Genomic DNA, 13,094 nt, shown 5'->3' on the forward strand with positions numbered 1-13,094 from the left:
AGATAATTTAAAACCATATGTCTATATAGTCCGCAGAAAAACAGCATATAACTTAATTATTCGGACGATAGTTTGAGGATTGTCACGGAAACTTGTCCACCAATTATCGCTTACGGTGCATCTGGTACACGTGCTGCGGGCAGGCAGTTTCACTGTCACCTGCAAACTCTCAAAGGGTGAAGTGTGAACCAGCTTCGGCCAAGTGCACCAGTGCTTTCTACTGATTACAATGGCTGACGGGTTATGTGTCTTAATTAAGAGAGGTGCTCGTCTTGCACCTTTACTTTCACTCTGTTTGTACATTTCGTACCAGGTTTGTGTGGAAAGGTTGTACAGAAAAGACCGTGGGGATGGTTCACTCACAGCTACACTGTCAAATGTCCAAGCGGCAAACTTGGCAGTCGCTTTCTGTCTGAGTGAGAAAAAAAATGAACGCAGAAGTAACATTACCCGAGCTGTATGTCGACAGCTACTTATCGCGATTCTTAGTTTTCAGTTTCTAAGCGCCGGGAAACATTACGTGCAGGAGCCCGTTCTCTGTTATCATTGCTGCGCTTGCGGGTGGTTTGGCTATTTACGCTCTCGCACGCGCGCTCGAGAGGCAAAGGGCGGCCGTAAGATTCGCCAGCTGCAAAAGCAATTTTTATAATTTTCTTACGGCATCTCACGTTCCGTGCCCGTGGGGAAATCCCCCAGCCCACGACACCCGACAATCCATCCAAACATCCAGACAAACATACAGTTTGCTTCCGTGCACTGGGGAGGGGAGAGAGGAGGCAGAAAGATAAAAAAAGAAACGCACACACAGAGAGAGCTCACAGCTTTGTTGGGAGCAATGAGGCGAACAACAATCTCTCGCGGGCATAAAATATAGCCATTTAAACAATAATCCCGCAGTCAAACGGGCAAATTCAGCGACGCAGCACCTTATAGAATTATTGCAATGTTCAATATGTTGATTTCCGCGCGACTCCAAGTTCGCGAACTCCAGCAAGAGAAAAGAATGTCTTACTGTTAGCTCTTTATGACTGTAAGGTGCTGCTTGGCGAGGTGATTAATTTTCACGCGGGTCAATTTCGTCGACATCGGGGACAAGTTTCCGGTTCTCAGTATTCTACTTTCGTTGAGAGTTTGACAGAATAATGTCAGTAAAATCATTGTTATCATTGAATCAAGTCACTGACCATACTGTCAAAACTAAATAAATTTTCGAAATTTGTACGGATCTCTTGTTCAAAATTTATTAAGAAATTGAAAAGGGCTGCTGTGTTTACAGACTGGGAACAAGGAATCCATACTGATCTCGAGACATAATTTTGTTTTGACGATTTAGTCATGGACCTGCTTAGGCCTAATTCATAACAATGATTCCGCTTGTATACGCTTGTTACGCATAATTGTTATCTCTTTTCACAGTTTTATCCAAGTAAGTAAATTGCTTATTTACGTGTAAATTGCTATAAACAGCCTAAAGCTTGGTCGATGTTAGGATAAATGAATAGTTGCATGATTTTATGACTAGCTACATGAATGTCAAAGACAGAAGCGACCTTCCTGATGGCATTGTTGGCAATCACTAGCACGTTCTCGTTCCAACAGCATGTGACTTATAGTTTGGATCGTAGTTAACCATTTGCATAATATTGAGCCATCGAATCATATGAAATTACCCAAAATGAGGAAATACAGAATATATACGGATGATTTTGAACGTAACCCGCTATTTAAGTGATACCCCCTTCCAGCCGTCTTTAAGGACAATAAGTCTACCTGAATAGTTATGGCTGATTAGTTATGATTAGTCATGAATAAATAGCTACATGATTCCAGGTGAAAGGGAGTATATAGCAGTCATTACTGGTGGCCGATATGTCCTATATTTAACCGAATTAAACGAAAATAAAGATTTCTTGCTGCAGAAGGTTTTCCTTTTGAAGGCATAATAATCGCGCCCCACGCTGCGTAGCTTCCAGACAAATGCCGCCGCTGCGAAACCTTGTTGTTTGCAGATGTGCACACGCGGGAGAATTATTTAACGTCCTATCTCTATAGCGAGAGAGCCCTTCGTCTTCTGTGCAGTCCAGGTCGCGCCGTGATGACTTCTGACTTCAACCTTCTCTTTTTGAGACACGAGTTATGGTGCTTTGTTTTCCTTAATGGTCGTGAAAAAAAAAAGAAGAAAGGGTCGAGCGTTGTCCTCGAAGCTCTGAGCCCACGCTCCAGGCATAAGTGCTTGATTAGCATGTAAGTTGCAGCGCGTGCGAGCACGTGAGATCCCCCTGTCGAGGCGTAATGAAGACGGGCGCAGTGGTTGACGGAGTTTTGAGCGGCTGAGCACGGTGCCCTCGCTGCATACTTACAAGCCAGAGTGACGACTGTGCTGCTACGTTATTTTTTTTCTGTACTCGCGGAACAGTGGCCCGTTGTGCTGACAGCTTGAGTTGCAGGTGCTTGATTATAACGTGCGTGTCACGGTGGCGCGCTGTCTGACGTTGTCGTCCTATACCGTATGTCGCAGGATGCCCTTGGGTGTGTGTGTGTGTTTTTTTTCTCGCCGTTATTATATATATATATATATATATATATATATATATATATATATATATATATATATATATATATATATATATAGCAGTTGGTTTTTTGCATGCAAGCCTGAGCGACGAAGGAAAAGCGCGTTGTTTTGTGTTCGTCTTTAATTCCGTTCTGTTTTCTTGCGGTCTTTTTTTTTTTTCCTGTTGTTCCTGGTCCCTGGCCTGTTGTGCACAGTGAACGGAATACTAAAAGTGCTGAAGCGAAAGGGAAGGGTAGAGAATTCCATAATATATATATATATATATATATATATATATATATATATATATATATATATATTGACAAAGGTCGGTCCACCGACCGAAACTGTTGGGTAAATAATAAACCTAAGATAACCGCGAAGTTGTGCTTCTGATTTTCCTATATATATATATATATATATATATATATATATATATACAGAGAGAGAGAGAGAGAGAGAAAGGCTTAAGAAGGAACACTGAACATCAAGCAGCAAATCGTTTTAGGCTAGCAAAGTGTACTTTCACAACTATACTTTCAACCATGCAGTGGATAATACTAGTTGATCACTTGTAGAGAAAACGAAGGCCAAGCGTTTCCCCCCTATTCTTTAATTCGCGCTGAAATCTGAGCGTTGACGTGTCAGTATTACGTAACAGGCTTAAGAATGTTTTTCATATTTGAACAATTTAGGCGCTGGAAACGTTCTTGAAGCTTGCGGGGTATACGCTTCAGTTTATTTAGAATTAACCCTACGCAGTCCTTTTTCATCGATACACTGCAAACTATGACCCGAGTCGACATTGTCGAAATCCGTGAATTCGTGCCGGACTGTGGGGAGAAGTTCACAGTGGCGTCGCTCCCTGTCTTTCGGACGGTGCGTCGTTTTTCCGGCCTATATATACCTTGCCACCTATCATGTGAAAAGTCGCCGCTTTTCTATTGCAGAAGCGGAATGGTCAAATAAATGTTCGTTCTGATTCAACTATATTGACCCTTAAGAGAGAATTCGAGAAATAATAATTGAAAACGCCTGGTGCAGATCTTTTCGACATTTGCAGCCTGCAAGACGCTGATTGTCGTGCACAGAGTTTCTTTTATGTGATGATGACGATGATGATGGTGGTGATTATTGCCATCGCCTTTGAAACGAGGCGGCGACAAATAGTCATCTACCCTGCTTGGTGTAATCAGGTTTTACTCCATCTATCACAATCTAGCATTTTGTCATTCTCTCCTCGATGCGTTCTCTCCTTATCAAAACCACTATCTTTAAATTGTAATGATATTGTACGCCTGTAACGACCGTGGTTGTATCACTCTCTTCAATGATGTTTGTAGCATTAACAGCACGAAGAAGAAATCCAATTCGTGCTTTTTTTTTCTTTTTTTTTGCATCAGTACTCTAAACGTGTCTTACCTATATCGACTGCTGACCAGTTGAATCCCAGAATTTTGGTAGGTGAACGTTTTATGCAGGTCTAGCTGGGAAAATATATTGGCATTCCATTACGATGGACTGTGTCGTTTCTGGACATTTGCTGCAGCAGGCTCGTGTCGATCATCTTGTTGCGAATATTTGCACCGACATGTTTTTTTTATAGTACCACTATTATAGTAACATTATTAGAGTGACATCTGAACCTAGCATCTGCGTTCACCGTAATTGCGGCAGTTCAGCTAGCCAGAGAATGATAAGGATTTGTCTAAAGTTATAGTATAGTGCTCCTGGTATCAAATGGTGTTCCCGAATCTAGTTTGTCACCCAGAATTTGGTTAATGAAAACGACTAGACTGATTTTGCAACTAATGTTTACGAGTTCGGCTGTTATCAAAACATTCAAATCAGTGTGAATTGAGATTCAAGGTTTCATTATCGAGTGCGACTGTTACTGGCCAAATATCGGCGAGCTTTTGTGACACGTATACTCGAAAATGCGGTAGAACTTATTTATGCCGTTGGACAATCAGTTGGTTGACAATCATCTTTTCAACTTTTTGAATCACAAGGAAGAAAAAAAGAAAGACAGAGAAATGACAGAACAAGTACCTTGTCCTGTGCTTTCTCTGTCTTTCGGCATTTTGTTTCGCTTCAAAAAGTTCGAAAAATATAGCATAGTTACGAGTCCAAAACTAATCTTTATTTATTCTACAATGTCTTCTAGAAAGTAAGTCTACCTAGTTTTCTCGCAGAAAGAAACTTTTAGGCGTGAGAGAAGTCGAAGGATAGATAAATAGCAGCCACGATTGGGAAAAAAGGGGGCATAATTATATCAGTTACGGGGAGCAATAGGTGTCAGGATGCAAATTAATGAGCAGGACCTTTAATGGGTGATTTGTTTGAGTGAATTCTCATGCTGCGTTAAGTTTGCAACGTATTTTCGTGTAAAATGTTTCCCGTGCAGCTCGTTACATAAGGTGAAGTTGCAGAGCGTATATACATATCAGTATACGCCTTGCTTTGAAGGTATTTCATGAAACTGCGAAATTGAATAGTTGAATCCGCTGACTGAAAGCTTGCATCAAGACAGGACTTATGAGGATACTTTAGCTGAGGAGCTGTTATCTAAATACATTAGTTTCTAAATACATCTAAATACATAAATACAAGAGACAAATCGCTTTTTTCGGCAAGAACTGTGTAAAACTTCATTTGGGCCTAGTTGGTACATAATGCTGAACTTAAACTTACAGTGCCAACACCTAAGACGGACCCCAAAAGGAATACAAGACACACACTGGCGCTGACTAACAACTTCTTTATATATGCATCGACGACGTAGAAATAAAGAAGTTGTTAGCGCCAGTGTGTGTCGTCTCGTCCTTTTGTGGTCCGTCTTAAGTGTTGGCGCTGTAAGTTTAAGTTCAGAAGAACTGCGTATTTTTGATGAGGCTTGTTGCATTTAAGAGTTAAAATCAAGTGAATGTAGGGGGCAGATCTTTTATTTAGGTCTTAAATTTCTTTAGAAAAATTATTCACAATTGCAAGATTTCAAGAAATTCGTGGAACAACAGCTTGCTACATATAGCAATGAAAAACGATATCCCACTTCTGTAAACCGCACCTGATAATATATCTACAGCGAAAAAGAAATTGATGTATTGTGCACTGCGATGAAAGACACCACTAAGACGCACTCACCGTGCTTGCTTAGTGGTTATGGTGTTGGGCTGCTAAGTACGAGGTCGCGGGATCAAATGACCACGGCGGCCGCATTTCGATGGGGGCGAAATGCTAAAACACCCGTGTGCTTAGATTTAGGTGCACGTTAAAGAACTGCAGGTGGTACAAATTATTCCAGAGTCCCCCACTACGACATGCCTCATAATCAAATCGTGGTTTTAAAACGTATAACCTCAAAATTGAGAAAAAGCCCGTAATGATTCAAAGAATTTTACTTAAGCTGTTGACTAATCTATCAAAATTGTCCCCTTTAGATGCTCTAGCAGATGTTGTTTGCAGAACTACTATTTTTTGGTGCAGCATTACGGATATGTAAACTTCGTGTTTCAACTTCTTTTTAAACGTACCAGATTTCTCGAACCTTTGTAAAAACTTCCAAGCCATAAATCACAAATCTGAATGCTATCGCCAACGCAATTTAACTTTCTCTCTCCAATGTAACAAATTCGACTAAGATCGGTGCAGCCGTCGTCTCATAAAAGCATATTTCTTCGTTTTGCATATACTTATATGCTGAAATATATGAGTTAGCCCCGAGCTAAAGCTTCCTCGTAAGACTACCCCTTTGGGGAAACAACTTTTTGTGCGATTTTACCTGTGCGCTTCATTTAAGGGTTATCACTTTCACGGCATTGGTTTCGCTCACTTTGTCGCTGTTGCATGTGCCAGATAAGACGCACGCACGCACGCACGCAGTTCGAACAAATGCGGACGCGGATGCGCTAACCAGGAAAAACGCGGGAAAACCCCACTTTAAAGGTCAATATGTACGTGACTAACACAGTGCTGGTAGCCGCTGAATTGAGATGCGCATTGGTGCCGTTGTCACCAAGTTGTGACTTGAAATCGTTGCTCTACATTTTCTTGCGTCATATATGCTGAAGATCCTTTACGCGATATGATCGCCCCCCTTTTGCGACACCACTGTTTGTCATCACGCAGAGACAGAATTTGCCAACGCTTCCCGCAGCTTCATTCATATGTATAGAGGGAGAGGAGGGAAGTTGATGGTTCATGTTAATGGGGCGGAGAGTAAGGCGAAGGACGTCCGGTAGATGCGAGTGGCTTTGTGCCTATCAGCCGTCCTTGATGTGTTCTTTTTTATTGTTTTTGCTTGATGTAGGGGAGGAACACTACGTTTTAGAGAGACACTACGAAGCCCGCAGCTTAAATGTAAATGTACAAAATCGTGTATGTGCCATTTAGTAACGGTGTTAATGGTGTAACGGCGTCCAGGTTAACTTTGCGCTGCCTGTCACCACGGACCGCACATAACCATGCCAGTTAATAAGGACGTAGACGGTAAATCATGCATGTTGAGTGTTGAAAAAAAGTTACGACTATTTGAGTCTTGAGCCAAACTAGGTTACCACAGAAGCTGCGGCCATTGGGTTGCCATAGGAACAGCGAAAATAGCCACAAATAGATTTGCAAGTCTATAACATCAAAAAGTTTATTACCCGTGAAAGAAGAGCACTTTTCGAGAGCATATACCAGAAGCCAAGAAATTATTCAGGCCAGTAAGTGTCCATACCCTTACTTGCCCCCATGGGCAAAAAGGTTGGACATTGAACAAGTCTCAAGAATGCAGTTACATAGCGTTGACGAGAAGATAACGAGGGAGGTACTGAGCACTTGCGAACGAACAGTTCGCAAGTGCTCGTCGTCGTCGTGGAACATCTATAAAAGCGACGAACGAGAAGAAGGGGCACCCAAGTTGCCCGATGTTTGTTAGTCACAACTGCATCAAGCCAACGGATCCTCAAAATTCGTTCCAAGTGGATATGACTTTCGGAGACACTTGCTACAATTTCTCAATTGCAATAGGGGCTGTGAAAGTGATTAGTTTAAAAGTTAATTGACTAAAATTTGATACTTAATCAGATAATCATTTTGAATTATCGCGCAAATAGTGTCCACCTCTGTGAGTAATCTAGCTGAGGAAGTATAATTGTGCTACATCCAATGGTTAACTTAAAAAAAATTTAAATAAAACAAAATACAAAGGAAAAGTAACATTACGTATGTTGGCGTATGTTGCCCGAAGCAATGCCAATCCAAGCCAATGGCAGATGGCTTACCATTGTGCCTGTGACATGTGCGGGCGTTTGTGAACGTAAATGAGCGTTTCAATCGTCTCAAGGCGGGAGCTTCCGCTAGCGAAGGAAAGCCGATAGAGAGGGACAAAACTATTTATGGAAGCCTTAGGAGAAAATGTCGGGTGAAGCAAATAGCTGCTTGCACGTCCCGTGGCCGACGCAGCAGCGCCCGCTGATCGCTGACCCGCTGTGCTCCCATCAAACAGCCTGGCCTCCTAGTGTTGCATGGTTGGGATTGGATGATCCGAAATGATCGAAATTGTTCATGCCTTTCATATCTCCGTCTTTGATCGTTTTGCGATAGAACTTACAGGCGTAGAACACGTGCAACGGGCTTTAATGTAGTTGTTTACGTTGTGTTATCGAAGTACCCGTTAGTCCTGAATCGGGCAACTCGGTTGCCCGCCATGTTGGGTGATGATGTAGCTAGCGTGAAAAGGAAGTTTGCGGGAGACCTCGAAGAAAAAAAAAAAAAAAAGAAAGATTCTAACAAGTCAAGTGATATTGAGCCCATATTCAACCTCAACGGTTTATTATGCAGGCCGCGCGCTGAAGAGAATGACGCTGGCCATGATGTTGGGTGTATACAGATGAAGAAGATGAAGGGGTAAATTCCGTCATTGTCAAAAAGAGTTTTTTTTTCAGCTACCTACTGCCGCCCGATTCTTGGCCTATCCCCCTCAGTGGGTGCGAGCCATGATAAAGGATCATCATCATCAATTACCCCCGCGCATGGAAGCGGCCAACCTGACCGCTGGCTATGGCGGCGAACGCCGTATGAAAGGCTTTAAACGTGAAACATGCACAATCTCTGTGGTACGGCAGCGGCCGTCCAAAGGCATAACAACGGGCGCGACACGATAGTTCACTGGCAAAGTCTGTTCCTGAACAGTGTAGGGCCCGACAAAACTGGACTGAAATTTCTCACATAAGCCAGGAGCGCGAACTGGAGTCCACAGCAACACTTCGTCTCCAGGCTGGAAGGAAACGACACGGTGGGATGCATCACAGCGAGTTTTGCGGTCTTGTTGACTGGCGTCGGTGTTGAGGCGGGCGTGTTGGCGACACTGGGCAATGCGCGAAACAAATTGCTCACACATTGATGTGGACGAGGGCACGGGGACGTCAAAGAAAGAGACGTCGAGGACAGTGATCGGTTGAAGTTAGGGATGGAAGTTCGTGGGTGGTGGTGGTCCGAGATGGTGCCCCTCGATGGCCCGAGTGCACGGTGGCAACGCGAAGGAAGAACCAGCGTCTGGTGGAGGACAACGTTTATTCCGCAGCCAACTGTCCGGCAGGGCTGCGCCCAGACAACTCCTCCTCTCATGCCGAGCGCCCGTTCTTAAAGGCTCGGTCGCGCTCGATCAAACAACCCAACAAAAACGCGTGCATTCTTTGACTGTCTTACTTTCACCCGCCCTTACGGGAGCGACACTCAGTTCGTCAAAACCCTCAAGCGTCTTCCAGTCACTCGCTACCGGTTAATTGCCATCTTCATGCCCGCTTAAGCAAACAGCAACCGGTTGGTGGCCCTCTGCAGTAACATGGGTTGAAAAAGCCGCATCCGGCGGAATTTCCTTCCACCGTAAATTAAGGAGCCGCCGTCACGGCTCAATTCCACGAAACACACTTTCCATGCGTGCTTTGTCATTTCTCTGCCCACTGGCTCAGGGGACGCTGTCACGGCTTTCAACTTAATTTCCATGACAACCCCCGTGTGCATTCCTGATGATGCTCGGCTGCACTGAAGCGGCATCCAGTACAGAGATAGCCAAGGAAAGCATGGCGAATCGTAACCACCAAATCTATACACTCTAAAACTGACTCCTGACCAAGACAGCTAAGAAAAGCATAGCGAACCGTAGCTAACAACCCAACCTGTACGTTCTCGCTGACTCCTCCCCCCTCAAGAATGTCACTGGACACTTGCTGTCCACGTGACATGACAAAAAAACGCGTTCTTTCAACAGTACAAAGTAAAAAAAAATTACATACACTCAAAAAACAAAACAAAACAACAATAGAACACAAAGAATGACCTTCTCAATGTCCACGCTCATTCGTTCAAGAGTGTTTCTGGCGATGTCCGGGAGCGCGACGCACACACACATAATGAAAAACAAGAAACAAAAAAACACTGCACTCAAACCTGTTCAAATATCACCAAGCAATTGTTCCAGCATGCGAGATGCATTTCCTGCTCTCTCTGGTTCTTCAAGCACTCTCAATGGGAGCAAGTGGCACATGGTGGCTCGAAGGCCCTAATCTGCGCGGTTTGGATTGTCAAGAGCCCGTAACTAACACTTTCTATCAGCGTACTGTAGTGTCCCACACTTACTGCTACAATACCGTACCTATATGAACATACTACAAAATACCATTTCTGCTCAGACGTCGAAACATGCCGCGAACTTATCATAGTCAGCACAATTATAATAACGTACACATCAAAAGGGAAAAGAGAAAGTCTAACATAAAAAAATACAAGAGTCCTCGGCGAAATCAAAACAAACAACGACACACAAGAACAATTGCCTTACATGTAACCACATGTCTAAGAATATGAGGTAGAAATCATGGACAAAAAAATAGGATAAAACCCATTACTTGATAACAGTGATAAACATATGCTCATGCTTTACATTTCAGAACAACAAAATATCGCACACACACTGTTCAGGAGAAGTCCTCACTTCTATATTTCCTGACTGAGGCGCGAAAGGGCATCTGCAGCCTTATTGAGCGCACCCTTTATGTGTACGATTTCCAGATCATACTTCTGGAGCGCCAATGCCCAACGTGTGAGTCTTGCACTGGAGGAAGCCGAGCGGGCTAAGAAAGTCAGCGGATCGTGGTCAGTCCTAATTCTGACCTTTGTGCCGAAAAGCCACGTGTCTAGGCTCTCTAATGCCCATACAATCGCGAACGCCTCCCGTTCGATAGTAGACCATTTCTGTTGCGCAGGAGTTAACTTTTTACTGAGGAACGCTACAGGGCGCTCATCTCCATCGGCCTCCTGAGAAAGACAAGCGCCAACCGCTCTCTCTGAGGCGTCTGTGGCCAAGTAGAATTCCTTACCCGGGAGTGGTGCTGTTAAGCCAGGAACGGATGCGAGGGCCTTCTTTACAATATCGAACGCATGCTGCGCCTCTGCGGTCCATGGCAACGTGTTTGGGACTCTTTTGTTCGTTAGCCCTGTCAATGGCAGGACTAGCCTTGAGTAATCTGGGACGTAGTCTCGATAATAATTGAGAAGTCCCAAAACACTCCTCAGTTCTTTCTTTGTTTTTGGTGGTCTGAGCTGCTGGATAGCGCGAACCCTATCTGAATCTGGAGCATGAATGCCAGAACCCACCTCATGCCCCAAATACTTTACCCGCGGCTGCGCAAAGTTACATTTTGCCGGGTTTACAGTTAATCCCGCTGCCTGTATTGCTTGCAGAACAGTGCGCAGGTGACGAATATGATCCTGCCAGGTCTCCGAGAATACCGCCACATCGTCTATGTATGCGCACGCGTACTGGCGGTGATTCGCAAGTAGTTGATTGACTACCCTCTGAAATGTCGCGGCAGAGTTACGTAGTCCATAAGGCATGACCTTCCACGCATATAAGCCACTAAGTGTTGCAAAGGCAGTAAGTTTTTGCGACTCTCTATCAAGCGGTATCTGCCAGTACCCCCGGGTCATGTCCAAAACAGATATGTATTTTGCTTTTGCTATCGTGTATAACAATTCAGTCGCATTACCCATTGGAAATCTGTCTGGCTCCGTTATGGCGTTAAGACTCCGGTAATCCACGCACACTCTGATTGAGCCATCCTTTTTGGCGGCACACACTATCGGATGGGCGAAGGAGCTCTGCACTGGATAGATAAAATCCCATTCTACCAGCTCGCTCATTTGCCTCTCCACTTCCGCTCTGAGAGCCATCGGTACCTTGTACGTGTGCACTCGCGATTGCGTAGCCCCCGGAACCAGTGTGATTTTGTGCTCTCCCAGCTCGCATCGACCTGGTCTGCTCGACATCACCTCTTGAAACTCAGCCAGAACCTCTACCTAGCTCCTCTTCTGGGGATCGCTCAGATTACTGGCCTTCGTGGCCACCGGACATTGTTCGCGAGGTTCAGCGGCATTTGGTGCGGTTTCTAGACTGCCAAATTCATAGTCAGCCTCAAACACCACGCTTACATTATTGGTTCTGGCGTAGTAAGGTCTCATTTTATTCGCATGCACAAGTTTCTCAGTGCCCGCAAAATCCACTATCAAGTAGCTGTTGGCACGCCTTCTTTCCTTCACAACTTGAGGACCAAGCCATTTTGGTTGCATCTTGCTTCCGGCTGCATTCTGCATTACAAGGACTTGATCCCCTATGTTAAACTCTTTCTGTCTAGCCCGCAAGTTGTATTTTTGAGCGTAGCTCCTTTGCATCTGACTACACCGTTCATCGACAGCTCTCGCGGCTGCATTCATCATTTCGCGAAGTTCCTTGAGGTACGCCGCGGCTGGTTTATTCAATCCTGCGGGAGGTGCCCATTCGCCTGTCCATGATTTGCGCAGAATACTAAGGGGGCCATGAGGTGCTCGGCCATACATGAGTTCGAAGGGCGAAACGCCTGTTATATCGTGTTCGACTTCGCGGTAAGCCCACAGCAAACATGGCACATAGCGGTCCCAGTTTTTTTCATGTTCATCCATGACATGGCGTAACATGCCCTTAAATGTGCCATTCCACCGTTCAACAATGCCGTTACTCTGTGGGTGATCAGGAGTCGCAAACCTCACTGCCACTCCTAAACTCTCCATCAACTCGGCGGTCAGTTTAGCTGTAAAATTTGTTCCTTGGTCACTGCATATTAATTCTGGCGTCCCGTACGCGCGAATACCTCTATCAGGGCCTGACACGTTGCTTTAGCCGTTATAGCACGTAACGGGATGACCTCTGCCCACCTAGTACACTACGCTCAATGCGTATTTATGACCGCGTGACGAACCCGGCTCCAGCGGTCCGATGCAGTCAAGATACACGACCTCAAACGGCTTTTGCGGGCGGTTGAGGGGCGTTATGGGCACCCGGTCTGTCGTCAGTTTACGCGAGTGCACCTGGCAACCATGGCATGTGTGACAATGACGCTTTACGTCCGAAGCCAGCGACGGCCAATAGAACGCACTCTTGATGCGCTTTTTAGTCTTTTTCTCCGAAAAATGACCGCCGCACGGGCTATCATGCGCTAATTCTAATACTTCCGTGCGACGA

Source organism: Dermacentor silvarum, chromosome 10, assembly GCF_013339745.2.
Source record: "Dermacentor silvarum isolate Dsil-2018 chromosome 10, BIME_Dsil_1.4, whole genome shotgun sequence".
NCBI lineage: Eukaryota > Metazoa > Arthropoda > Arachnida > Ixodida > Ixodidae > Dermacentor > Dermacentor silvarum.